We start from the raw sequence: 26,829 nt of genomic DNA, 5'->3' as shown, positions 1-26,829 counted from the left end.
TTCCCCTGAGCAAGCCTGCAGCTGGAGGAGGCAGCCAAATTGGCTTTAACCCCACGTTTGCTAGAAACCAGGCTCCAAATCACACTGTGCTGCTTTGCCACCAGAGATACGCTGAATGATGTGTCCTTTTGTGAGTGAATGGCACAGATTTAAGAAAGGAGTGGAAGTTGCAGCTGATAACCTGGGGAGCAGTGTCTCTGCTCAGAGCACTGTGGAGGCGGCTGGCAGTCAAAACAATGCCCAGAATGGCAGAGGAGGGCTTTTATTTTAAGGTTACTCTGTGCAATGTCACACAATAATATACACTCCTGCGATAAGGAATGTTAATAATACTCCACTTTCTGCCAAGAATAGAGTCCCTATCTACAAACCCCACCGCTCTAATCAAGCGAAACAAAGCCAAATGTATGAAAACAACAAAACCAGGAGCTCGGGAAGTATTTGGATTCAGGAAAGACTAAATATTTAACTTGTGAGGCCCAAGGCATCCTGGAATGTATGGGGCACTCCAGGAACAGCTAGCCATTGTCCACGGGCCACAGGGGAAAGCCCTTTTAAACGGTCCATGTCCTGCAGGGCCACCAAGCTGCCCTGTCACCTACAGTGTTTGCACCAGGGCAGGGAGGTAAGGAGGTCCTTGCAGACGTGAAGGGGAGGGTGTTTTTCCATGAAGGGTGTCACAGCCAGGTGCAGTATACACTGCAGCACAGCGTGGTGTTGTTGTGTTTCTGTTTGATGTGTGCAAGAGAATAGTCACAAATTTCTGCATGGTCTGTTCTGGAGATTGCATCATTGCCTTTGCTGGCTGCTGCTGCAAACATTCCATATTTATCAGCACCTAGAGAATGCTTTGTAGCTGATGGAATGTCTCATGGCTTCTCTCTTTTATAGGGAAAACCAAAAGATGCCACACATGGTCCCGCTGTATGCTCAGGACCAAGCGGCTCAAGTGTGTACCGTGAAAGCCCTGCTAAGCAGGGAAGCACTTGGGCAGCTCCCGTGGAAGTAAGCCAAGCTCTGTGTTCACAGAAACCTGCTCAGCCTTTCCTGTCTGCAGGAATCCTGCTGTTGGGCAGGTCATGGCACGTTTGTGACATCACCGGACTGGTCTCGCTTGCTCTCAGACCTCTGGTCACTCTCTGGCTCCTGGCACCTGAGTCACACCTCCAGCAAAACTAAAATCAGAAGCTCAGAGGTTTTCCTGCTGAAACCAACTGCCCAGCATTGCATCTGTGTCCAGTGGGGCTCCTCAGAGCCTGTCCTATTCTGGCAACTGCTGTTGCTAAAAGTTTGGCTTTGACAAAGATGCCACCCTGACCATCCAGATTCAAGTCATAGATCTGCTAAAAGCAGACATAACTCATGCTGCCCAGCGCTGTATGAATTAATCTGGAAGAGAGAGAAACAACATCTCCTCTCCTGTCATGTTGCATCAGTGGCCGTCTATGCACTTCTGTCCAAGACAAAGACACCTGGGCTTCAACAGCCCAGTAGCGATGGCTGTTGTTGGTGAAGCAGGATGGATGAGACCAGTTTGCAAAGCCAAATGCATGCAGAGAGATGAAAGTGCAGACTTGCGGTGACAGCTTTCCCCAGTCCGTCTCGTGAGAGCCCACGCTTACGGAGTGGGGACTGCAGACACCTTCATCAGATCCCTGGAGAACTTGGCCATCAGCCTGTCCAGAGCAAAAGACGTAACTTCGGTGTAATGATGTTTGCCTCTTCTAGCCTGTTTTAGCCTGCAGTATCTGCATTACTGACCCACAAGGCTGAATCTCTGTGTTCCAATATCTTGTAATCACAATGTAATACACAAATGTAAGCCTGAAGTATCCTGGACACCTTATTAAAATAAGCATAAAAACAGGGCTCAAACTCACACAAATTTTAATAGTTCAGGGTCAGGCGGATGGGGTAACCCAAGTGTGCCTTAGGTAAACTCAGTGGCACAGGCAGAAAGCCCTGGTGTCTGGACTGCAGTTACACATGGTTGTGTCTGTGCCTGAACTTGTAGATAAATGAATCCAATGAATTTGTCCACACAACTACACACCGGCATTTCCAGGGCAAATTACTGCTGCATCTCATCCAGTCCTATCCCTATTGGTCTAGCATGAACAGTGTGAGAGGAAGACCTGGGGAAGACAGCAAAACAATAAGACACCTTTTCATTTTTCACTATTTTTATAAATATATGCATATATTTTTTCAAGAAAAGAAAAAGAAACTCCTAGTAGTGAGTAGACTGGATTTTGCCTGCTTTGCAGAAGTTCATCCATTGTTCAGAGCAAACTCTCCTGTCCAACATAAACAGGGACTCTTAAAAACATTCTCATCCAAAACAATTGCCATGACTTTTGATGTTTTCATGGTCCTTGCTCTCCCCTACTGTTTGATCATTATGTTTTACAATATTTTTTCCCCTTCCTCACAGGCCCTGTTCCAGGTGCCCCTGCTCTGGAATTCATGGCTTCATCATCCAAGCTTCTGTATTCAGTGAGATACAATGGAAAGAATTTCACGGCATTTATTTTGACTTAAATGACTCCCCCTCTTGCCTGTTTACACAGCCTCCTTTCCCTCAGCAGAGTTCACAGATGTGCCTGTAGCAAGGCTGAAAGAGCTCAGCTCCAGCAGAATATCTCCTTCCTTTCTAGGAATCCCTTTCAGAGTTCTCCCGTAGGTCACTTCTTCCCTGGAATTCAATAAGAAGCTGCTGAACACTTCATTATTATTACTATAAATGAACTTTCGGGATCTCGCTGAGATCATGAAGTGCTGGATACTGTAGTGAGAGGAATGATCCTTGCTCCTGAAAGCGACACAATACAGAAGGCACGTGAGGACACAGAAGGGAACACGAAGAGCAGGAGTGGAAATGATCTTTGCACAGCTGTAAAGCACTTCTCTCTCTCCAGAGGAACAGCCTCCCCCAGACAAGCAGAGGCCAGGCTTTCTTCTGACCACAGCAGCTCTGGCAGATGTGCAGCTTTTTCCTAGACAGACTTGAGACCTGTGGGTGAAAAGACGAAATCCCCATAATAAAAACAATCCCCCATCAGAACTGTCAGTTCCTTTTAATCCCAAATCCCCCCTCTTCACTTTTCAAGGATATGTAACCAGGATCAGAACCAACTCATCTTTTCAAAGTAAAATACAGGGAATTAGGCTCTGTAAACCTATTACGTCTGGTTTTTTGATTTTTATTTTTTATTCACTCCAAACATTATAATTTCTAAGTGATACAAGAATGGGCTAACCCTGAGTTATATGGCTTGGATTAGTCAAAACATTATATTTTCTCCAGCAGAAAAAAACCTCAATAAACTTAAAGAGTTTCAGTGACTAAAGGTCCAATCCAGTGTGACGCAGGAAAACTCACCTGTGGCTGCTTCCTTTCTTTACTAAATAAGAGAACAAACAGGCTCAAAGACTTTAAAATATAATAATCCTGAAAATACACAAAGTATAATCTATGCAATAAAATCTGTATCAACCAATCAACACAGACTGTCCTTTCAGAAATTTTCTCTAAATACATCACTCTAAACTAAACACTGCCTAAAACTAACACATGTGAGGAGACCCAGAAGTATACAGGACATTGGGTGCATATCCACAAACTGTCTCAGGCTGGTGCTTATCCCTGATATTGGCTCAGACCAATGGACATTTGCATCCCCTCTGTGTTTTTATTGCATAAAATAGTCGATATACCACCAGCAACAAACTCCACAGCTGACAGAGCTTGGCCAAGGGCAGCATTTCCACTCTCATGATCATTTTGGTGGCAGTAACACCCTTGGTCTGGGGTGTCCCATCCTGCATCATGCTCCCCACTCAACATGGGGAGACAGCAGGGTGCCACCCATGGGAGGGTGACCAGGAGAGATATCAAGGCAACCCATGCTCTGAACAGGGCTCCCAGCTACTTTTTCCCATTTTAGTCGTGCTCAGAGGGGTAGCACAACCTGCAGACTGCCATGCATGCACCCAACACACTTGTCCAACTCTGCTCTGGGCAAAAATTAAATTATTTAGATGCAGCCTCTCTCTTCCAATTTAACTCTTAGACATGTAGTGATTTCAAAAAAAAAAAAAAAAGAAATCTAGTGTTTCTGTTAATTGGGACAAAACAGAGCAGGCCTGTGGGGCCTTCCCTTAATTCACTCCCTGAACAATGTTCACTGATCAGGACTAGAGATTCAATTAAGTACCTTGGGGTGGTAATTCCTAAAGACAAAATAAGGAGTTTGCAGATAATTTGTCTTTCCTTCTATCCCAGAACACTCCTGCTGAGCAACATGGGCTCTGTCTCTAATTGGCAACATTAATACAATTAAGATGGTAATTTTGCCCCGATTTGCTTCTGTATTACAAAGTATCTCACTTCACATCCCTCAACACATTCTACTCTGTTAAATTCTATCATTATTTCTTTCCTCTGGGCTAACAGGCAAGCCAAAGCCTTGCCTTCAGACATCGCAGCCTCCCCCAGAGCAGAGGGCTTGCACTCTTCCTGCCTGCTAAATTTTCACAGAGAAAAAGATGTAGGGGTCCAGGGAGGGGCAAATGGAGATGATTGTTTATTTGGATTCAAACACAGTGTTAATGAATGTCTCACAAAAGCACTGGGCATGTGGTGGTAATTAGGAGGAAAATGGAAAAATAAATACAGTGTCTAAACATCCCTGCTTATCTTCCTGCCCCCTAACCACCTACCAACCCTCCAGCAAGGCAATCCTCACAGATCCTACCCCCTTCTCTTCCCACAAAGCAGTCCCAGGATCTATTCCCACCGTTGACTCAGCTCTTTTCACTGCTGACGGGATGAAGTGTTGATGGTATGGTGGGGGACAAGATGGTCCAACAAGGAGGGCTGAAGGATAAGAAGGATAGTCTATCCCTGGCCAGTTAAGACAAAAAGAGTATTGGTTGCAGGAGTCAGAGACAAGGCAAGTCCATGTTTTAAAGGAGAAACAAGATGCAGGCAAGGAACAAACATGGACACTGAGACCATGGAGTAACAGGAAAGGACTCACACCTGGGAGTGTCCCCTTGCAGCAAGGCCATACGGGTACCTCTCCTAGCCCCAACCAAGGTGGCTGCATCCAGGCTGCTCATGGGAGTGGTACCTGGTCTGGGCTAACTCCCAACCATGCCCAGGAACAGTTTGGGAGACACCTCAGCTCTCCGGGGCAGAATGGCCTAATAGCTCTAATAAATTAATCACTCAAATAAATTATGTGCCAGCATGCAGGAGTGATCCCCAGACACTCATGAATTTCCACTATAGAGGTAACGAGTGCCTGGTGCAGTGTTTAGTGCGATGGCTGGTGTGGTGAGTAGCGAGTGTAGCAGGGAGTAGCTCTTCAGATGGGAAGTTTTTGGTGTAACTTGTGAATCTGTTTCTGGGCTGCTCAGAGTCACTCAGAAGACCTGACAAAGAAATTATTCTTCGTCTAAAAAAAATCTATGCATGCATTATTTTTACACACTGGCAAGGTAGTCTTTAATGGGTCTGATTTCTCTTCCCCCTCCCACTCAAGAGAGCAATCTGTATGATAGCACAGGTAGGTTTGAACACTACCCACTCATGTGGCTTGTGGCATGAGCAAAACACACTGCATTGCTCTGGGCTTTGCCTTCTCAAAACTCCTGTTTTGTGAGAGGAAGCCATTGAATTTGCTTTTCCTCCTGCCCAGTTAGAACAGGGATTTTCTGGAAGCCAAACAAAGGCAATGGAGATTGTCTGGGAAGATAAAGAGGGAACAGTCTGAACAAGCAGGAAGCTGAGGGGGAACGAGACTTAAATGTGGCAAGTAAACAAAGTCATTTCTATTTCATGCCTTGCAGAGGAGGAAGAAGAACTTGAGGGGCTGTGGAAGTCCTTGTTCATGGACAGTGTTTTGGGAAGTGTGGAGGCTCTCCACAAGATGTGGGAGAAGTTTTGATCCAAAGCCACCAGATTTTTTCCCCCCTGCCAGCCACTGCTGAATTCCAATGACAGGAAATTACTGCAGCCCTTTCACAGATGGAGAAGCAAGACATGCAGAGGGTTTGCCCAAGGTCCCACACTCCTTGTGTCCTGAACCCCGGCCAGCTGGGGCCCTCCCCTAGGACCTACTCCCCTGCCTCTCAGCCTTACAGTTAGCAGCTGAGTTGCAGGAAGGAACATGACTTAATCTCTTCCTACCTTAAAGCTCTCTGATTGATGGACTAACACCAAGATGGCCAAGAGCAACTCGTGGGCTGAAGTATCTTGGCATTAGAAGAGACAAATAACAACTCTTAGTGCAAGGAGTCCAGCAGCAGGGCAGTCCTTATGAGCCAGAGTGCCTGTGGGATGGGAGCCACCACTCTGACACGTGCCTGTCATTAAACAGGGATCTGGCTGCTAGTGCTGGAAAATTAGACTGCGCTGTCCTCACACATATGAAAATGCTTTCACCAGGGGAGTTGAGCCTGCTCCTGAAGATCATGAGCTGCCAACTCAGAAATCATGAGGGAAAGAGTAGGTTGGGCAGGTAGCTGGGTCTCAGCAGGCTCTGCTGATGTTGGCCTCAGTGGTCTCTGCTGCCTCCCCCTCTCACACAGCCAAAGATTAACCAGTGGTTCCCAAATCATTAGCAACTCAGTGTATCCCAGGGTTAGTGACAGAAACTTTCCTGAGGCTCTGGAGTCAGACCATGGCTATACCTAAGCTGGAGAAAAAAACCCTGCACATTTGTGTCCTCAAACCATGACCCTGGGTGGCCTGCTCCCAGCACATCACCAGTGCCACAGGACCAGCAGATATTGCCCTGGGTGTGGTTTTCTCCTCCAAGATGAGGTCAGGCTGAAGATTTTGAGCATCATTTCCAATCTCTTGGGTACTCCAACTTCCCTGAGGTCCTTCCTGCTCCCTGGGCAATATCTGACCTTAAATCAAAGTGGTTTTCCAAAGTTCGAGGTCCAAAACCCAAATTGTTAGTTAAAGACATAAAGTTCCTCTCTCTCTAAAAAAGCGTGCCTTGTGCCTTCTCCAGGTTGGTCCCGTTCCCAGCTCTACCTGCTCTGGGTCTTGTTTCTCTCATGTCCAATGGATTGCAGAGCATTTAATGAGGAAATGCTTAGGTCCACAGAGAGAAACAAGTCATACCATCCTCTCTGGTAAGCTGCCTAGACAGAGCTCCTTGAGCCTGTTCCAAGTACATTGCTCTGAACTGAGGATTGAGCACAAGACTCCAGTGGCAGCTGTAGCACAAGGAGAGGACTCTAGTCTCTCTGTTCCCTGCTTATGCAGCCCCAGCTGCCTGTTCAGCATGAGAAGCTCAGACCCCAAGGAATTCTGTCTTTGTCCCAGAACAGAGTTCCCCTCCTGTAGGACAGTCCTGTGGGTAGGACCTTACCTTTGGCTTTTCCCCTCTCCAGTGGAAGATCTCACTCAGCCAACCCTGCCCCTGCTTCCAGCACAGAGAGACAGCAGAGGGGAGCCCAGGATGGAGAAGATAGATGGATGCAGAGACAGCAAGGACAGCAGGGACAAGGCCTCAGTGATTCTCATTGCTGTGATTCACCAGCCAGGGCTTTGCTCACAAGGCAGTGGAGGGGTTTCCAGTCCCAGCTGCAGACAAACTATTTAATGCTCTGACAGTAAAACACACTCAGGAACCAGGGCGCTTTAGGGATGCTGTTGAGCTGGCTCATATTTTATTTTACTTGGTAGCAGAGCAAAGATGCATGCACAAGAAAAACCATGTGCACAGGCTCTCCCAGGGTATCCGTCTGTATCACTGGGAGATGTGATCATGGAGCAGCTGCCAGCCTCAGCCCTATTAACCCCTTGGTTAATAACTGTAATGTTAATAACCACCCAACCCCACAGTTAACTGCCTCCAATCATGCAACCAAGCCAGAAAATGAGATCTTATAGATGACACAACCTGGATGATGAGACATTTAACCAATGCCTAACAGTCATGTGAAGCATGTGGTGAATACTGCCTTCTCCACAGACAAGGAAACTGAGACTGAAAGACACCATGCCATTTTCCAAAAAGACCTGTCAACCAAATACAGCAGATGGAATTCAAATGTGAGTTTCTGCCTTAGCTGTAAATCAATTGGTCAGGCAGTTGTACTAGATGACTGTTGTACCTCTCTTCCAACTGAAATAGTCTATTCTATTCTATTCTATTCTATTCCCTTGGGGTCCTCCCTTGTGGGTCTTAGACACCTCATGAGCTGCTCGCCATGTTCAAGAGGTCAAGTTTTGCAGATATGTCACTGTGAAGTGTCACCACCAGTGCCCAGAGGTTGTGCACCCATTCTGGTCCAGCATCTAGGTGAAAACACCACCTGTGCAGAGCAGGAACACTGGCAGAGACTAGCACTGCCCCATGGCTGGAGCTCTCTGCAAAGGCCAGGGCAACCTGGGGAAGTCTGGTGTGACTTCAGAGAAGGATGAGGTTAGTTATCATTGGGTGTTCAGCCCTCTCTTGTCACTGCAATTGTTCATCAAGCAATGGTTGTGATCTAGGACATGTTGATATACCAGTGGGCAGTACAAAAGGGCATCATCAGATCTCATGCTGGTGGGCACCAGCACCATGTGGCATTGCCATTCCCTCTCCAGCTCTTGTGCTGCCCTAATGCACTCCAGGGAGGGAGCCCAGTACATGCCACCTTGAGAGTAGCACAACCTTGAGAGCACAGGCCTCTCGTTGGTGAAGGAAACAGAGATTTCAAGGAAGTTTGTCTACATCTTGAAGAAGAGTATAAACCTTCAGCTAGAAGAGCCAGCTTCCCTCACTTTATGATGGCACAGATGACAACTCAGAGCAGGGGAAAACCAGCCCAAAGCAAAGCTCAGTAGGTGGTATAAACTGATGTAGGACTGTGGGAGTAAATGAAAAAACAGCACTGGTTTACCTATTCTTTCATTTTCTCCATGACATTTTGTGCCTTCCTATGTCTCAGGCCAAAAATGCTGAATAAAAATGGAAGCATACACACCAATGATCTTTCTATTTTCTGAAAAATGAATGCACCATAACTGCTCTTTGCTCATACTGAGATATACTCTGCTTACAAAGAAGCCATGTGTTGTTTGAATTCACTAGGGATAAAGTGTTTAGCCAAGTCAGTGATTTCTGCACAGCAATTCTGAAGTCATGGAGGCCACTGGACATGTTCCTCTCAGACCTGGATTTCTCCTTTCCAAGCAGTTTCCTCCCAGTCAGCACAGTTGTATTTTTTGGCCTTTCCACTCTGTTTCCTGTTGGCTTCCTTCTCCCTAGCAGCAGCACCATAATCTGATGAGCTTCTGTAGCTGCTGTGCTGGATCCCTGCTCTGCCAACTCCTCTCAACCCTCCTTCTGAGCCTGCTAATGTTTGTAACATGCTTTGCTTCACTGTCTGCCACGGGGCCTTTGGCCTCTGTGTGACAAGGGCTTTGAATCCTCTCCAGAAGGTGATGCTCAAGAACAAGGACAGCCATAGCTGAAGCGCGGACAGTATTTCTTACATGTGCATGTGCATCAGCTCCAAGGGCTGTGTGATTTCTGGCACAACAGCCTTGATTCTCAATTGTTTCCTTAAGAGAGATTTCATTTGGAAACGTGATTTATGATTTTAAAAAGGAAAGCAAAGAACACACCATGAGCCTGCCAACTGGGGCAGAGGCAGATATGCCTAACCATCAATTAGCCAGCTGTTTGCTGAGTGTAAATAAGCTTTCAGAGATTGTGCACAGACACACACACTCACATGCAGACAAATTCACAGGGCTTAGCTTACCTTTTCACCATGGGGCAAAAATCTGCAAGGCTATTTAAGTCTCTTCATGGTAGATATTGAATAGGTTTTTTAAAAAGCACTAATACTTATCACACTTACTCTTCAAGTCCTGGTCCATGTACAGGTTCATGCCATTTGAAATAAGCATGCATCCTAAACATTTAGGTACACCAATGCAGAAGCCACAGGGGCTACCTGAAATCCATTTATCTGATTTACATCAGTTTAGTCCCCAGGTCTGAACCAGAAGGATAAACTCTACAGATCTGAGCAGTTTTACACTAACATGTGAGTCATAGAGGCATTTTTACCATCTGATCTTAACTTTTTATGCTGTTTGATTTAAACTACTACAAGAGGAGTAGGAATGAGACATACTGTATCATTCCATTTTCAAAAACGGCGATACAAAAAGATGAGGGTGCCAGTTCAGAGGGAAGCAAAAGGTGCAGCTAAAAGAGTAAAATATTTGCAGACAAGCAACACTGCTTAAAGACATCATAAATCTGTTCAAAGTAAATATATATCACTATTAAAAAGGATGGTAAAAGGCCACACACACAAACAAAAAGCCTGCTTAGTTGAAGAACAGACTAAAGGAGGCTATTAGAAAGAAAAAAATTCCTTCAATAGTGGAACTCATGCCTCTATGAGGAAAGCATGAAAGATCACAAAATTTGGTAAGTTAAATGTAAAACCAGTAAAAGAAGGCAAAAGGTATCTTGAAAAACAACTTGCTAAAGGCATAAAACCGACTAATAAAAACATTTTCCAATAAATCAGAAGCAAGGAGTCTGCCAGTCAGTTGGTTTAAGTAATCATGAATGAAGTAGAAAAGGGCCACTCAAGGAAGAGACTTTCCTATAAGAAAAAAAATATATGGATTACTTGCATTGTTGTTTATTTCTTTTGTTAAGGCTCAAGGTTGTGGATACAATCTGGCATCCTTTATTAGATATGAATATAAAGAACTGTTTTAACCTAATTTGTCAATGGAATGGATTAAATGATCAAAAACAATTTACCAGAACTACATGATACTAACTTAAATGTTTTGAAGGACCTCAAATATGAAATTGCTGAACAACTCCTGAAATGCACAATCTAACTCTAAAATTAACCTCACGAGCAAAAGAATGATGAAATGACTAGTATGTCTGAATTTTTTAATCAAGAAGTTGATGGAAACTGAAAAGATACAAGCATACTCAGATCAATATTACGCACTTGGGAGGAAACCACACAGCTTTCACAACATGAAGTTGTGCCTCCCAGATATACTAGAGCTCTCTGAAGTAATCATTCAGTCTTAGGACTGGTGATCTAGTCAAGATAACACATCTGGATTCCTAAAATAATCTTTTGGGAAGGTTTCTTATGGAAGGCTCTTACAAAAATTAAGCTACCCTGAGGTGAGAAGGAAGGTCTGCTCCAGGATTAATAAGAGGTAAAAGAGCAAGAAATAAACCTACAAATAGGTGGAACATTTTCATGATGGGACAGTAGTGGTAGGATCCTGCAAGAATCTGTGCTGTGGTAATATGAATACAGATGTTTTGACAAGTGCAAAGGGATTTCATGATTGACTGGTGAAATGCAGTGTCAGCAAATGGAAAGTAATATCTATGGGAGGAAAAAAAAACCCCTGCTGATACATACAAATTGAGGAACTCTGTTATCCCCCAAAATAGAGCTTAATGAGTCATTGTCTCTTCGGGAAGTTGTTGCTTTAGGCATCCACTGAAAGCATCAGCTCAGTTTTGGTCAAACAAAATGTTTGGGTCGCCATCCCAGTCCAGTTCAGAATATGACATGAACATATGTGCTGGCACAGGGGAGGACTACTCTGAAGATGGAGATGTAGGACAGGGTCTCGTTACTTCTGTCAGCCATAGTGCTGGCTCCCCATAACTTGAAATGTTCAGTAAACTATGCCCCAAATAGCCAGGATACCTCAGCTTGAAAAAGAGATGGTCTATGAACATTTGTGGAAAAAGTGAGATAGGAGCAGCTCTCAAGTGTTTCTTATAGTACAAGAGGTTGGGCACTGAGGGACTTTTTCCACTCTCTAAATATCTTGCCATTGAGGTTGGGTGGCAGCTCCCAGTAAAGACACCTTCATGCATCTGTCTCTACATGTGACAGATTATTGTCAATTCATTTTCCTCAGTTGAAGTGTCTGGTATCATTTGAGAAGCCTTGGGGTGCTGAGACATCTCCATGGGGGTGATGCAGGGATGGAACACTCACTGCATGCTTTAATTTTTTAGACTTACCCAAAGCACCTGCCAAGCTAACCGTGGGGCATGCCTCAGTGATGCCTAGTACTAGATGAGATGGACACGTGCCCCAGTGTGCCTGAGGATCCAGCTCTGCTCCTCTCAGGAGGCTCATCTGCTGGTCTGTACAGCTGGAAAGTTGTCTGCCCTATGGTTGCTCGTGTCAAAGATGCATTGCAGTTTCTTTTTTCTGGCTGCCCTGATGCAAGGGATCTGGGCTGTGTTTTACTCCAAGCAGCAGGAACTGCAGACATTACTGCTCTGTGAAACTTTCTGTTCCCCACTACTGTCTAATCATTATTTGAAGCTTACTACAGTGACTTGCCTCAATAATATATCACAGAAATGAGTTCCACTGGTTAATTATACACTGTACAAAAGCAGGGATGTAATTCTCACCCCAGGGCAGGATTTCATATCCGTTCCTTACTTTCCTTTCGATTGGTGAAGCGTGCCTTTAGCAATCTCAAAACTCATTTAACCACATGGATTAAAACACCATACTGTGACAGAGGAGAAAGATGACAGAAAACCCCCAGGTCATACACATGTACATACACATACCCTCACAAGCATAAATGTGCTCTAAACCATCGATCAGATTTTAGCTGTCATTTGTCCTTGCTAAAGGCTCATCACCATCAGTGTCTGTTCATGGCTCTTGTTCTTTGCGAGAGCTCTGCTAAGTCTTCTTGCAGTTGTTGTTTCTTGACAGGCATTTTTAGGACAGGCAAAAGCCACTCAGAGCAGCTGATTTTGGCTTTCTGAGGCCAGGATAGAAGGCCGCCAGGACAACACCTTTTTGACTGCTAAGGAGGATCAGTAACACAGCTAAGCATAGCACCAATCCTTGCATCAGAGTTCGCCCAGGCCTGGAGATGACTTGCAAACAGGCAGAGATGGAGGATGGATGGGTCATGCTCAGTGACCAGAGAAGAAGAAGAAGCAGGAACCAGAGACACCATGCTTCTCTCTCTCAGGAACCATGTATCAGGCTATGCAAGGTGATGAGCAGGACGTTTCTGCTCTCAGATTTAAGCACACAGCTCTGCTAGCTGTGCCCATTCCTACCTTCCCATGCATGCCCAGCTTGCCGGACAACGGGAGGGATGGCACAGTAGTATGGATCCCAGCTGTTTGGCACTGTGCAACTACTCCTAGCAATCTTGCCTGCTGCAGGTGCCAAGTCCTGAGCCAATGTCACCCCGCAGCAGAACTCTGTGTCCTTGGACAGGCAGTCCAGAGAACAAACACCTTGCACACATCTCTCGGTCTTTACCCAGACACAATCTCCCCCCAAATTAAGGTGATTCAGGGTTCTGCTGTATTTGGACAAGTCAAGGTTTTTCCACCAAAAACTTAACAGGCAATAATTTTTTTTGTTGTTAACTTTCACAGCATATTTATATCTTTCCTGCTTTCTTTAACACCAGAAGGAGAAATAAAAATAAGAATCCAGACTGTTCCTACAGGACTGCAGCAAGAAATGGGGGGTGTTCATACACATGGAGCAACTATTTGCATTCAACCCAAATTACTTCAATTTTCAGTTGAGGGGAGAGAAGAGTGAAACAAAGCCTCAGAGATAATTTCTGCAAACCAAGCAACCCACAGTTGCAGGGCTTATCCCTGTTCACAGCTAAAGAAACTGAGGCACAGAACAGATAAGGACCTCCCCAGCAAAGCCCAGCAAGGAAGGCAGAAAGCGTAAATCCTTCATGTTGAGTAGAGCTCACCACAGGCTGAGTGAATTGAGGCTCATGGTGGGAGCCAGCTGCTATGGACAGAAGGGACATGAGACTGCTTGTACTCCCTGGTGAAATGAAGTCCTTGCGGTGTCTGGACTGTAGCCAGCTTTAGGGATGCCCCATAGCACTGACAGAGCATTTCTCAAGGCATTAATCCGGAGCCAACGTGTCACGTCACTGCTGTGTAGCGAAACAAACAGAAACCTTATCTAATGGTTTTTGGATGTCTCTTCTTGGCCCAGATAAAATCTCCCAAGGAGAAGCATGAGGCATTTCCTCGTAGCATGACTGAATTTCACCCTGACTGGCTCCCTGGTCTCAGCTTTCAGTTGTCATTGCCACCATTATGCACAGCAACTGACAATCACAGAGATGCTTGCTTTCTCTTCTTGATTTCTCCCAGCAATGGCTTTTGTTTGCTAAGCTGCTTCTGACCTTTCCAAATGCCACCTCCATTTATGGCCTCCCTCTGGCCCCAACCTGCCTGAGAACTGATGCTCTTCAGAGACAAAGCCCTGACTTCTGAGCTGGCTTCCTCTTCTGGAGGATGGTCACCAGCCAGCAGAACTGGGACACTTACCAGAATTAGATCAGCAATTGTTGAACGGTGCCAGTGGAGACGTGAGGTTTCCAGCGTATGCCATGGGAGCCATTTCATGTCGGTCAATGAGTCTTTGTGTTGTACAAAATTGATGAGTGCGTGTCAAGATCAGAAATGCATCTTCACCTCTGCTCTCTTTCATCACTCCAGGTTTGCCACCTGAAAGAGCCCAAACCAGCAGTCTAGGACCCTGCAGGAAGCCCAGCTCTTGTGGAGAGGGAATTCGGGTGTCCTGGGGCTGTTGGCATCATCAGTGTAACCCAGTGCACCTGGAATGGAGACACTTGTAAACATTGGATTTTGCATGCAATGTTTCAAAGATTTGGGCTCTGCATGTTGCTGAGCTTGAGACGTGTTATCGCTGGTTCTTCCTGTTGCAGTGAAAGCCCTGGCTAGTGCAAGGGGGGGCTTGAGGCCAAGCAAACAGCGTTCTGCTCCTGGCTGGGCTCCCTTCTGCCTGAGGCCAAGCAAATTACTTCACCCAGAAACCCTTAAGGGCCCCTTTGTGAACCGGAGCAGCAACGACTACCCAGAGTGTTCACATTTCCTCCTGCATTAGGTTTTATTTTATCATTTAACCAGCAAGAACCACATGGGCACATCTGGCATCTCCATGGTCCAGACCATGGTCCTGCTCATCCCAGGATAAGCTCAACTGTGCTCTTACAAAGCCTGTTTCTGCTCACTGACTCAAAGGGCAGCCTTGCTCCATGGCTAGGTGCTCCCTCTGCCTTTGGCTTTCCAGCCCTGGTTCTTGTGCCAGTGGGTGCAACCCTGGCCCCATATTCCTCACCGGGGGGGTGAGGAATTCCACCGAGAAGGAGAAGCAGTGGACACTCTCAAGGCAGGCCTGTGTCTGTAGGAACCTGCCATTCTTATCATCTGGAAGTCTGCAACCCAGATAGATAGCCTGTATGCTTATTTCTGGTGGGGCATGAATATCTCAAGGTAGGATAGAGTCTGACAAAATTTACCTAAAACACTCTGAGTGAGGAACATGTGGATCCTTCAGGAACAAGTTAGGATTCACCTTGCCTTGACCATAGTGGACAACATGCAGATGCTCCCAGCAACTTGAAAAATTTCACCCAATCTGTATTTTTCAGCCCTTCATCCTCCTGTCTCCTCCTCTTTACAGCTCTCTCCGCTCACTGTGTTTAACTGATGCACTAGCTCTCAGCAGGGATTTTGCAGCTTCACTTTAAAGCATCATACAAAGTCGTAGCGCTGTGTACAGATTAGCTGAAACAAGACCAGTTGGAGTCCTCATTTAGGTTTTAATTAAGGCAAAAGTACCATTAACTTTAGTAGAAGCTACTTGATCAAATACTGCATATAAATGAAGAGGAGCTAAATGAAGATTTGGCCAGCAATTAAGAAAACCTACTTGTAAGCACCATGCCAGGATGCCTTGGATGATATTTCTTTTTTGGGAAATATTCTAAAAGTCATCTCCCATAGCTGTTCACACTCCTTGGTGACAAGGACAGCTCTGCAAATACCCCTGTGGTGTATGATGGGCTTTTTGCCAGCTGCTACACATCTTGCAAAGGTGTCTTCTTCCTAAAGCAAGGAAACCTGCATCAGGGATGGGATTATTTTTTTGGTGCCTGGGCATGCCTGATAAGAAACCAGGGCTCCCCAACTCTCAGTGCACATGCAGAAAAATGTCTCCAAGTATCTGCAAACACAGATGATAGAAATGTCTGCCTTGGGCATTTTTCAGCTTTGGATGGAGCTGAAAAAATGCTTCAGACCATGGTGAACATGAACATTCCCAGTCTGAGGATGTGTGCAGAGCTTCTGTCTCCCTGCGAAAAAGTAACACCTTCCCAGAGGAGGACAAAAGCACAAAAAAAATTTAACACACAGGTGGCTGTACCAGCAGTCCAACCTGTGCAGAAAGCAAACACAAGGCAGTCAAAGTCCATGGCTCAGGGAAGCCCAAGAGTCGTCTGTCAGGATGGGCAGTGTCTCCCTGAACATCTCATTTCCAGATGATGAGCCTGACCAATAGTACCTTCCCACTTGCTCCAAGAAAACTCTCAAGCAAACACCAGAGATGCGTGGCTTCATCTGTTCAGGTATTTTGGCAGGTTTCTGTCTGTGTTCCTGTGTGTGTGTCAAGGCATTGCAAGCATCACTTCTGGACCTCAGTCTTAGCAGTGAAAACAGTGGCCAAACAGCTCTGCACTGTCAAAGCTGCCTCTGCTCTGTACTTCCAGAGCAGACTGGAGGTGCAGTAACAAAGCAGCATTATTTAATCTCTGAATTTCCTGGAAAGCAAAAGGGTCAAGTACAAAACATCTCACACACCTCACCCTGCAGACAGCTTGGGAGCCATGCAGAAGTTGTGTGCCTGGTGTGTCCACAGAGCATGTCCTTCTGGAGGGGACAACTCCTCCACTTCTCGTCACTGCCCTAATCTGGTCAGAGTGGGGAACCAGTTTGGATGGAGGTGAGCATCTGCAACACCCCTGTGCTGTATTGCAGCTGCAATGGCATTTCAGGTAGGTACCACATATACTTGTTCATGGAGTAAAAGGAAATTGCTGCTGAGCTAGAGGAAAGGCTTAAGCAAACCTCCACTGTGCAGAAATTTGTTCTAGGTTAGGAAAAACTGGTCCCCAGCTGGACTGAGATGCTACCTGACAACCCAGGCTTGCTGGCAGGCACCACCAGGCACCGTAGCAGGACACAGGACAAGGGCAAGTCATCCAGATGACAGTACAGAAGAGCTGCAAGCATGTTCTGCCAAAGACCTTGAAGTCCCAGCTTAGATCCCTCACCTGTGCGCAGGCCACTTGTACCCTTATTGTAAAATAACACTCTGCCTCTTTCTTGCTCTCTGTGTCTCTTCCAGAGGGATCTGAAAAATCCAGAGTGCGGTCCACATCTGGGAGTGCCATTCAACCTTTGCCTCTGAGCCAATGAGACTCCCAAATATTTTTGGATTTGCAGGTCCCAAATGTCCATAAATTACTACCACAAGTCTCTTGGCCACACACTGCGAGGCAAGGGCTATTATGATCATTTATACCAGGATAACCTTTGCTAAGTGGGATGAAATAGGGCTAGTTACACACAGCCTGAAAGGACCATACAAAGCACATGCAGAAACAAGGGGAGGCTGCAGACGTCTCTCTCACCTTCCTGTCTACAGAGAAAAAAATCCTTGTCTCCCTGAAGGCTGCTCTCATTTTGCTGCCTCAAATCAAGTTGCTGCTGTGCTTGTTGACACTTCAAGAAATCAAAAGCAAATAGTCTCCAGAACAACCCTCCCAAGTATTCACTAAGTGTGTGCTCCAGTGTACTGGGAAAACAGAGAAAAGGTGAAGGGCAAAAGAGAGGGGAAGAGTGAAAGGCTTTGGGATGCCACATGCCTTTCACTGAGCAAATGTACTTGCCTTTAGCCAAATACAGTGAATTCACTATTACCAGTTTAGAGCTTAACATAATGCCTTTGGCAAATCAGCAAGGGGTATTGCCAGGAAAACCTCATAGACTCATAACAGAAGTACCGAAATGCATAGCTGAAACATTTTCAGGGTAAAGAATCAAAAACCCCCTTCTGTTTCAGATATTTTTATTTCTTTTTATACTTCTGGGATTGAGATAAGAGACAATAACTGGAAAATATCCAATTCAGGGCACTGAATAAAGAAATTCCATGACAGATTTCCAAAAAAACAAAAAAATCATTCATTCAAAATAAGCGGTGGAAAATTCCTTGTTCTGGCCAGCTCTGCTTTGGGAATCGTTTCTCCCCTGCACTGAGGTAGCATCAAACTGAGAAATCCCAGAGCTTTCTCAGCTCATCTTTTCCCTCCGTGAAAATGTGCCTGAGTGGCAGGTGAGACAGCAGGGAGCTCAGCTACAGAAAATGAGAGGAAAATGTGCTGGAGCTGCACGTTGTCAGGGCCTGTCCCTTACTGCAGCCCTGTCTTCTGACAAATTATTCTAAATTTTCGTCAAAGGCACCTAATTTCCTTTGGGAGTTTTTAGCCAGTGAACTGAAGAACACAAGAAAACATCAGATTGTGATAGATTGTTCCACATTGTCTCTGGTCACATCTACAGCTGCATTTTGGAGGGAACGACCTAAGCCTGTTTGCCTTAAACAATTTTTAATAGAGTTTGGACACTTTTTTTTTGAAAATCAGATATTCCACATCCAAAAATCATCACCTTGATTTTTTTCCCCTTTCAACTAAATGAACAACTGAGTTAATCAAACAATTAGAATGCTTGGGTTTTTTTCTTTTTCCATTCATACCTTTTGCTCCGTAATTTGTTGGTTTTATTATTACTTATTTTTAGCTTGATCTTCTGTTGCAGAAGTTGATTGATTAGCATTGGTTAGCCAAGTGGTGGGATTCTAAGTGAGAAAAATTCCTACTGAGAATGACAAAAAGGTAAAACACAGTAAAAATTCTGAAAAAAAAAAAAGGAAGAAAATGGATCAATGACCCCCAGAGAAATACTTGGCTTATAAACTTGCTCAAATGTCACTGAAAAAAATCTTTACATTTGTTATCAGAAGACCATGCTGTAATGATATTGGGTGTTGACTGCCATGTGGCCACAGAAGAAAAGTTTGGCACTGCATCATTTGCAGCCTCAGTAGCTTAGAAGACAGTGGAAACAAAGCATGTTGACTACTAATGACAGCAAGACATCCTAAGGATTGTATTTACGAATAGAAAAGATTTTATTCTATATAATTTTTTTGAATAAAGCAGAAAACCCCCAAGCAAGGAAAGAGACACAAACCAGCAAACAATGCACAGAGTAAAGCAAGGACTGAAAACCTGGAGACCTTGCTTCTGCCCATGACCTTCATCAATCCCTTTCTGGCTCCTACACTGTATTATTTCTGTCATGGCCAAGTCTGGAGTTCCCAGCTCAGACCACAGCCTTGTTGTGCTGGATACTGCATCCAGTCCTGGTGGGGGACACCACTTCCCTTCTCCCTCCTAGAGATACAGAAGCTAAACAGAGACATTGGCTTGCCTCATGTCACCCAGCTGTCCCTGACCATGCTCATATCTCCCAAGTGCCTAACTGATGCTTGCCTGCTTGCCTGCCATGGGCTAAGGGGATTGTAACCTCCTTGGAGCACATGCCTTCTCACAACAAGTCTGGGAAGCATCTTGCTGACATATTGATTCACTAAGGATCTCTGTGCCTGATATATTGGCCTGTGAGAACCATCCCACTGCCTGCTGCAGCTCCAACTCCTCCTTTATGATTAAAGGAACCATTACAGGATGTCACGACGCATTGCCCTTTCTATGGAAGAGGTGGTATCATATCAGCTGACTTGGTAAGAGCTGAACTAATATGATTTTCTTCTGAAGTTCACCTCTAAAAAGATGGCATGAGCAATTGCGTGCCACTCTGTGTGGTTCCAGATCAGAGTCTGACTCAGGAAAATGCTCCCATCCAAGTCATTTGTCAAAGACATCATGACTGAAGCATGTATGTGTATGCTTTCCTGAGTCAGCACCTAGATAAGGAGCTGCAGGTATTGATTCACAGCAAATAATTTTTATAGTTTCCCTTGCATAAAAAGGTCCTTAAGTCTTCCTAGTTCAGGCTGTTAAATTTAGATAATGTGTTTCTATCTATTAAATTGTATTTAGTATTGTCAGAACACAGATGAGCACTAGCTCATGAGCAAGGACCTCCATGTGCTAGGCACTGTACAGATGCAGACCACCAGGCCTGTCCTTGCCTCAAATTGTTTACAGCTGACATATGAAAGAGACACAATAGATGAATCTGGTCTGGCAAAGAGCACAGGGAGGCCAGGAGACAGTTTAGCTCATTGCAGTGCTCTTTGATTTCTTAGCACATCGACAACAAATCTGTGCAGGACTATCAGCATTGCAGGTAAGGAGGCTTTGGAAAGAAAATGGTTTGGGGACCGTTACAAGGGTCTCTCTATTGGAGATTCTAGCAAGCACCAGGAAGGTCAATACTGAATCAAAGATGCCAGTCAAGGTGAGGTGTGAAGTCATGATCAGCTTTTCAGAGCTTATAAAATATGGAATAAGGATTCCAGTTGAAGGACTCACAGAAATGACTCTGCAGGACCTGTGATATTTTCCATAAATTCAGCTTGTGAGCATGGAGGTGGAGGCAGGTAACTCCCCATTAATGAGGGGTATGTAATGCTGAGGTGATTCCCTCGATGGCTCCCTTCAACAGTCCTCTTAAAGAAATTTTCTGTTCTCGAAGGTACAGTTGATAGAAATGTGGTTTTCACTCAGGCAGCTTCAGAGGGCAGACTGGAAATGGTTTGGATTTGGCCTGAAGTCAAAGAAGATGACACATATAATATTCTTCTTAAATACACTAAGCATTAAGTCTGCATTCCTCTTAGTCACACTTCAGGTATCCTTTTATTTCCCGAAGCACATCCAGCTAGCGACCTGCTCTTTAATTACATAGCAAATGTCATACAAATACTGTCCATGCAGTATCTAGGGCAGGTTGTTGCAGGTTACCTGGTAATTATCTTTCAAATTACTGAGTAATTCAAAGACGAATTACCGTGTAATTTGCTGCCTGCAGATAGCATGACCAGCACTCAGGGTGGAAGACACAGTCTATTCTTGTCTCACAGATGGAGCCAGGCACCTCTCAGTGAATATACACGTCTAAAGGAAAACAGAGCCGACAAACTCAGCCTTACCCCATGAACAAGAGGCACACTCCTGACGGGGAACTTCCAGCTCATGACTTGCTTGTGGATTCCTAACAGTGATAATAATAGTATAATAATAATAATAATAATGTGGTAGCAATGACTCATGGCCTGCAGGAGCCTTACTAAGGGCCCACTTATGCTAAGAAATCTTCTGACTCTTTTCAAACCTCCTGTTAGCCATTTGTCTCAATAGGAGTGGGATTTAGCTGGATCCCAGCCATAGAGGACAGAAATGGTATTTCTCTATAGAAAAGTGCTTTGATTTAGTTGGAGTCACACATTCATTAGGACTTTCAAGCAAGGTCAAAACCAACCATTGCTCCTTGGCTGCTTCATCCCCCAAACAGCCCAAGAGGAATCACAGCTAATCACAGACACACTAGCTCTGACTCTTCCCACTTAATTGCATAGTAGGACGCATCTCGTAATCTGTACTTTCTGGTCTCTCCCTTGAGTAGTCACTTTAACTGTAACTTTTAACACCCCCTGTGTAAATGCAAGAGGGATTTAATTTTATTGCACAGGAGGGAGGGAAATATTAAGCTCATCCTAACGACAGCATCAACATGCATTGAACTGATGGGGAGAGGTTGACTTGGTCCAGAGACATCACCCACCTGAGAAAAGATCGACTGAGAGTGGCAGGAGCAAGGAGTCTCTCCTGTGCTGCTCCAGGCTGCTTGTGACTTTCCTGGAGAGCACAAGCCAGGCTAGGTGTTTGTTCCTCCCTGAAGGTGCTAGAGATGTGATGACCTGGGATCCCCAGGTCATGTTCACCTTGGCATTCATTAGGCAGGAAGGTGGGATCATGCTGCACTTGAAGAGACCAACTTAAAATCCAGCAGACATCTTCCTACAATGCCCCCCCCGGGTGTGGGAGCCTGTCTCCTGCCACGTCAGGACAGACCAATGCTTCAGTGATGTTCATGCTGTCTGAACAGATGACATGTAATCCAACAGCCTGCCTTGAGCAGCATCCAAGGCTGGATGCTCTGGGGAAAAAGGCAACACCATAGACAAATGTGACTGATTAGCAATCATCTTCCAGCCTCACTCCTCAGGATTGCTAAAACATTCTACATCCTCACGTAGCTCCAGAGACTGTTCACAACCAGACAGAAGCTGAACATCTTTAGCAAAATGTTAGCTGCCTGTTGCACACCAGACTTCAAACTTTCAGATGTGCTGTTCAGCTAAATCTCCACAAATACTGTCATCCTTTTATACCCATTGAACAGGTTGCTTTCTAACAGAACTGATGTCCTGCTGCCCTTGTTCTGCCAGGCAAGTAGGGAGCAGCCAGCTGTTTTTTTCTCTAGCATTTGCTATTTCATAGATAATTCCAAATATACTTGGGTTATATTCTCCCCATTCAATGGTCCCAGGCTTTGAAGGCTCTCCTTGCAAAAACAGCTGTTCTCCCTCCAGCTGTGGTGCCTCTGCCAATCTTACCCCTCACTGGACATTTTCTACATCTGCTTTATTGGTTTAGAGCTGAGATGATTAATGCTGAATGGAAGAATGAGGACACACCAGATAGCAGCAGCACAGTATTTTCTGGCTCATGGTCCAGCAGTTTTTAATAGACTGTCACCCTTGATGACTTTTCCTCACTGCTATATGCTAAGCTGTCTAACTACCTTCACCAATACTTCTGTCTGTCACCATGTATTCTGTTAAAGTCACCACCAGAATTTTATTCTGTGATTTCCACTATAGCTGAGTGAAGTTGATTTACTGAGCTTGATTGCCTTGGGTACTTACTTTGGCTTTCTCTTGGAGAAGAGCCAAACCAGATACTAATATGGGCTTATTTAGGAAAAAAAAAAAGATACTATGGCATGGTTATGGGAAGTGGATCTGACCTGCTAAAGCTGTTTTTGTCCAGGTAATTGTGTATATTTACTACCAGAAAGATCATTTAAATGGTAAAGAAAATTTGCAAACAGAAAAGTTGCTTCCAATGTGGTTATTCTCTCCCTTGGGGGACTTTGTTCTGGAGCAAAGGAATTCTGGGGTAGAGATGTTGTTTTGGGTTCGTGTGGCGGGGTTTTGGTAGCGGGGGAGGGGCTGCAGGGCCAGCTCCTGTGAGAAGCTGCTGGAAGCTTCCCCGACTCCAAGTCGGACCCGCCGCTGGCCCAGGCCGAGCCCCTCAGCGACGGCAGTCGCGCCTCTGGGAGAACAGGTTTAAGAAGGGGAACCTGCGGTGAGTAGTGGGAGTGGAATGTGAGAGGAACCCCTCTGCAGATCCCGAGGCCAGTGAGGAAGGAGGGGAGCCCACGCCGGAGCAGGTGGGTGCCCCCCAAGATGGCCGCCACTCCATGGGAAAGCCCGCGCTGGAGCAGGCTGGGACTGAAGATCGGCCCGCGGAAAGGACCCACGCCGGGGAAGTCTGTGAGGAACTGCAGCCCGCGGAAAGGACTCATGTTAGGGACGTTCGTGAAGGACTGTCTCCCGTGGGAGGGACCCCACGGTGGAGCAGGGGAAGAGCGAGGAGTCCTCCCCTGAGGAGGAAGGAGCGGCAGAGACAAGGTGTGAGGAACCGACCCCGACCCCCGTCCCCTGTTCCCCTGCGCCGCCGGGGGGAGGAGGGGGAGAGAACCGGGAGTGGGGCTGAGGCGGGAAGGAGGGAGGGGTGGGGGGAAGGTGTTCTATGGTTTGGGTTTACTTCGCATTATCCTTGGTTTGATTTGATTGGCAGTAAGTTAAATTGATTTTGTTTCTTCCCCAAGTTGAGCCTGTCTTTTGCCCGTGACCATAACTGGTGACTGATCCCTCCCTGTCCTTGTCTCCACCCTCGAGCTTTTCTTTCTGTTTTCTCCTCCCCATCCCAACCGGGGGGGAGGAATGAGCGAGCAGCTTCGTGGTGCTTTGTTGCCGGCTGGGCTGAAACCACGACAGATGCCCATGAAAACCATGAACTTCTAGCAACCTTGCAGTAAGTAGGGAAAGAGAATTCAGAGCTGTGATCTGCATCTGGGTCAGGTCATGCCTGGAAAGTGTGGTCTACCTTTCAGTCTACCTTCTTGGGATGAGCTACCTTTCTACTTTGTAGGTCTGCTCTGTCTTGGCAGTCGCAAGTGGACCAGACTTGTTCCCAGTCCCTGGCTGGCTCCTTGCTGCATCTGTAGTGTGTCATGAAGATTCAAGCACGCTATCCTGATGTCCACAGTATTCAGCTCTGATTCATGACAAAACAAACTTTTTGAGAAGAAATTATGTGCTTACTCAAGCTATATTCCATAAGAGATCTCTCTCCTATATTTCTGACAGCCAGCCACAGTGCACATGCACACTATGCAATATTAATACTAGTAAAGAAAGCCAGTTTTCAAATTTTAGCCATACAATACATGTTGCAGTCATGGCAGAGGGCTTATAAAAGCATATAAAGCTCATGGACTGCTTTGCCATTTCAAATGATTGCATAGAAAAAGACTAACTGTTCTCCAAAAAAATCCTGAAGAGAAATATATCGCATCACTACCATATGTCACAGAAGCCAGAGCATCCTGTTGCATGTTAATGTATAAACACCTGTGAAGAGGAGACATTTTGTTTCAAAAGGTTTCCAGACCAGGGCTCAGCTCTGTGAAGATTAACAGTAATGCTTGGCTGGGGTTGTTGACCAAATCCTACAGGACAAGAAGTAGGGACACCACTGGAACTGGCAAAGGAGTCGTGTACACCATAACAGAAAGCACTTCTTGACCTGGTGGGGATCCAACTGCTGGAGCCAGCTGTCGCTTGGGGTTGTGCAGACAGACAACATCAGCAGGCTCAGAAAATCATTAGATATATGCATGGGCAGCAAGCCCATAAACACATATTTAAAGGGACAAGGCAGGGATGTTCTGTCAGGTATTTCAAATCCAACAGTTACAGATGCAGGGTGAATACAAGGGGAATGGACGGCAGAAAGCAGCCATGCTTGTGTGCTCTCCTTAAATAGCAACTCTATTGCTGCTGCCAGAGACAGAGCCCTGGGCAAGATGGACCATCAGTCTGACCCACTTCTTATCTTATGATTTTATGCATATAAATAATTCTACTGAAGTAAAACAGAGAAATATTTGCAAAATCAAGACTCAGGTGAAGTTCATTATACCACTTATGCTTCATGACCTCCTTTGGCCCTGCTCCTATTAATTCTGGGAAGGAAGGGAGCAGACATGACCAGATGTACAAGGACTTCAACCAGAACCAGAACTCAAAATGGAAACAGAAGTCAACATAGCAATGACTCTTTTGTAAGATAGTTTGAGTGTCTGGCAGAGCCAAGTACTGAAATCTGAGGTCCCTCAGGACCTCTGGGGCATGTAAAGGGATCAGGATTTTTGTTTTCTCCTCTTTGCCTCATAACAATTTACATTCATGGTGGGGCTTCCTCCTTCAAGCTGTGGTTATCCAGCACTTCTAACCACTTGGCCAAGCACCTATTGAAGACCTTCAGGAAGTCTAAATATATTGCACTCCCTCCACCTCTCTAAGCCATGCTATAGTTTGTTAGTTCTTTAAGAATTCAGACAGGTTAAATAAGTAACATTTGCCTAGAGATGCATTCATTTTTCCCTGTCAAAGGGCTTACTTTAGGTCAGTCTTTGCCTCAGTTGTTTTTAGTGATCCTAAACTAGAGGTTAGCACATCTCTAATTCCTGGGATTGTTCTCAACACCTTTTGAAGGAGCTATTCATCGCTGACTGTGGTTTGACCCTGGGGGCAATTAAAAAATGCTACTGTCTATGCAACAGAAGCTTTAGAAATCAGGAGTCACTTCAGGGAAAGTATTTCTTTATCAGTCTGTGGTAAAGACACACACAAAAATGTTTAGCATCTTTGAAATGCATTTTTTAAGACCAGACTCCCTTGTCTGGCAGGAGGAACTGAGACTACAAAGAAAGTTTTACCTACAGTAGGGTCTCGATAAGATCTTCAGGTCATATCAGGCCCTTTGGTATCAACAGTCCCCTTGACTGCGCACTGCAAATGCCACCTCCACTTTTCTGACTGCCACAATGTTCTCTTGTGTCTTTGTCTCTTGGGAGCAATATGTCTGCATCCCCACTGAGCAGTTTGTTTTAATCAGCCACAGCCCCTGGTTTGATTAACCTCACGCCATCGGTGAAAGCCTTTAAAGAAGAGGGTTTAAGCTTCCCAAAGTTCCCACGACTTGTCAGTGTCCTTCCTCATCCCCTTCTCCCTGCCCATTTCTCACCTCAATCCCCACAGCCTTTTCTCTTTGGCTTTAGAGTTTTCCCTTTTTCCTCCTTTGGGAGATCTTTTCTTTTTCTTTCTTTCTTTCTTTCTTTTTTCTTTCTTTCTTCTTTCTTTCTTTCTTTCTTTCTTTCTTTCTTTCTTTCTTTCTCTCTCTTTCTCTCTTTCTTCCCTCCCTTCTAGTCTCTTTATCTTCAGACTGTTTCCACATCTTCCTGAAGACTGGGAGTAGGCATTTCACGCACATTTAAAAGGCAGTGCATGGGCAAAGGGGCTAAAATCATCCTCTTCTGCCTGCCAAACTGCCAGATGTCCAATGTTACCAGCATTGTTATTCATGGGGTGCCTGCTCTCTGCTCCTTGGGTATACCAAGAAGGATGGCCAGACTCCACAGAGCTCCCCCACAAACTTAAGAAGGGCCACAGAAGTCCTGGCCAGCTGTCTTTACCCAGGACAGCTGAGCAGGCACAAACCAACAGGTCCTTCTGGAG

Source organism: Haliaeetus leucocephalus, unplaced genomic scaffold, assembly GCF_000737465.1.
Source record: "Haliaeetus leucocephalus isolate CR32 unplaced genomic scaffold, Haliaeetus_leucocephalus-4.0 Scaffold517, whole genome shotgun sequence".
NCBI lineage: Eukaryota > Metazoa > Chordata > Aves > Accipitriformes > Accipitridae > Haliaeetus > Haliaeetus leucocephalus.
Note: the sequence above shows the minus strand (reverse complement) of the source record.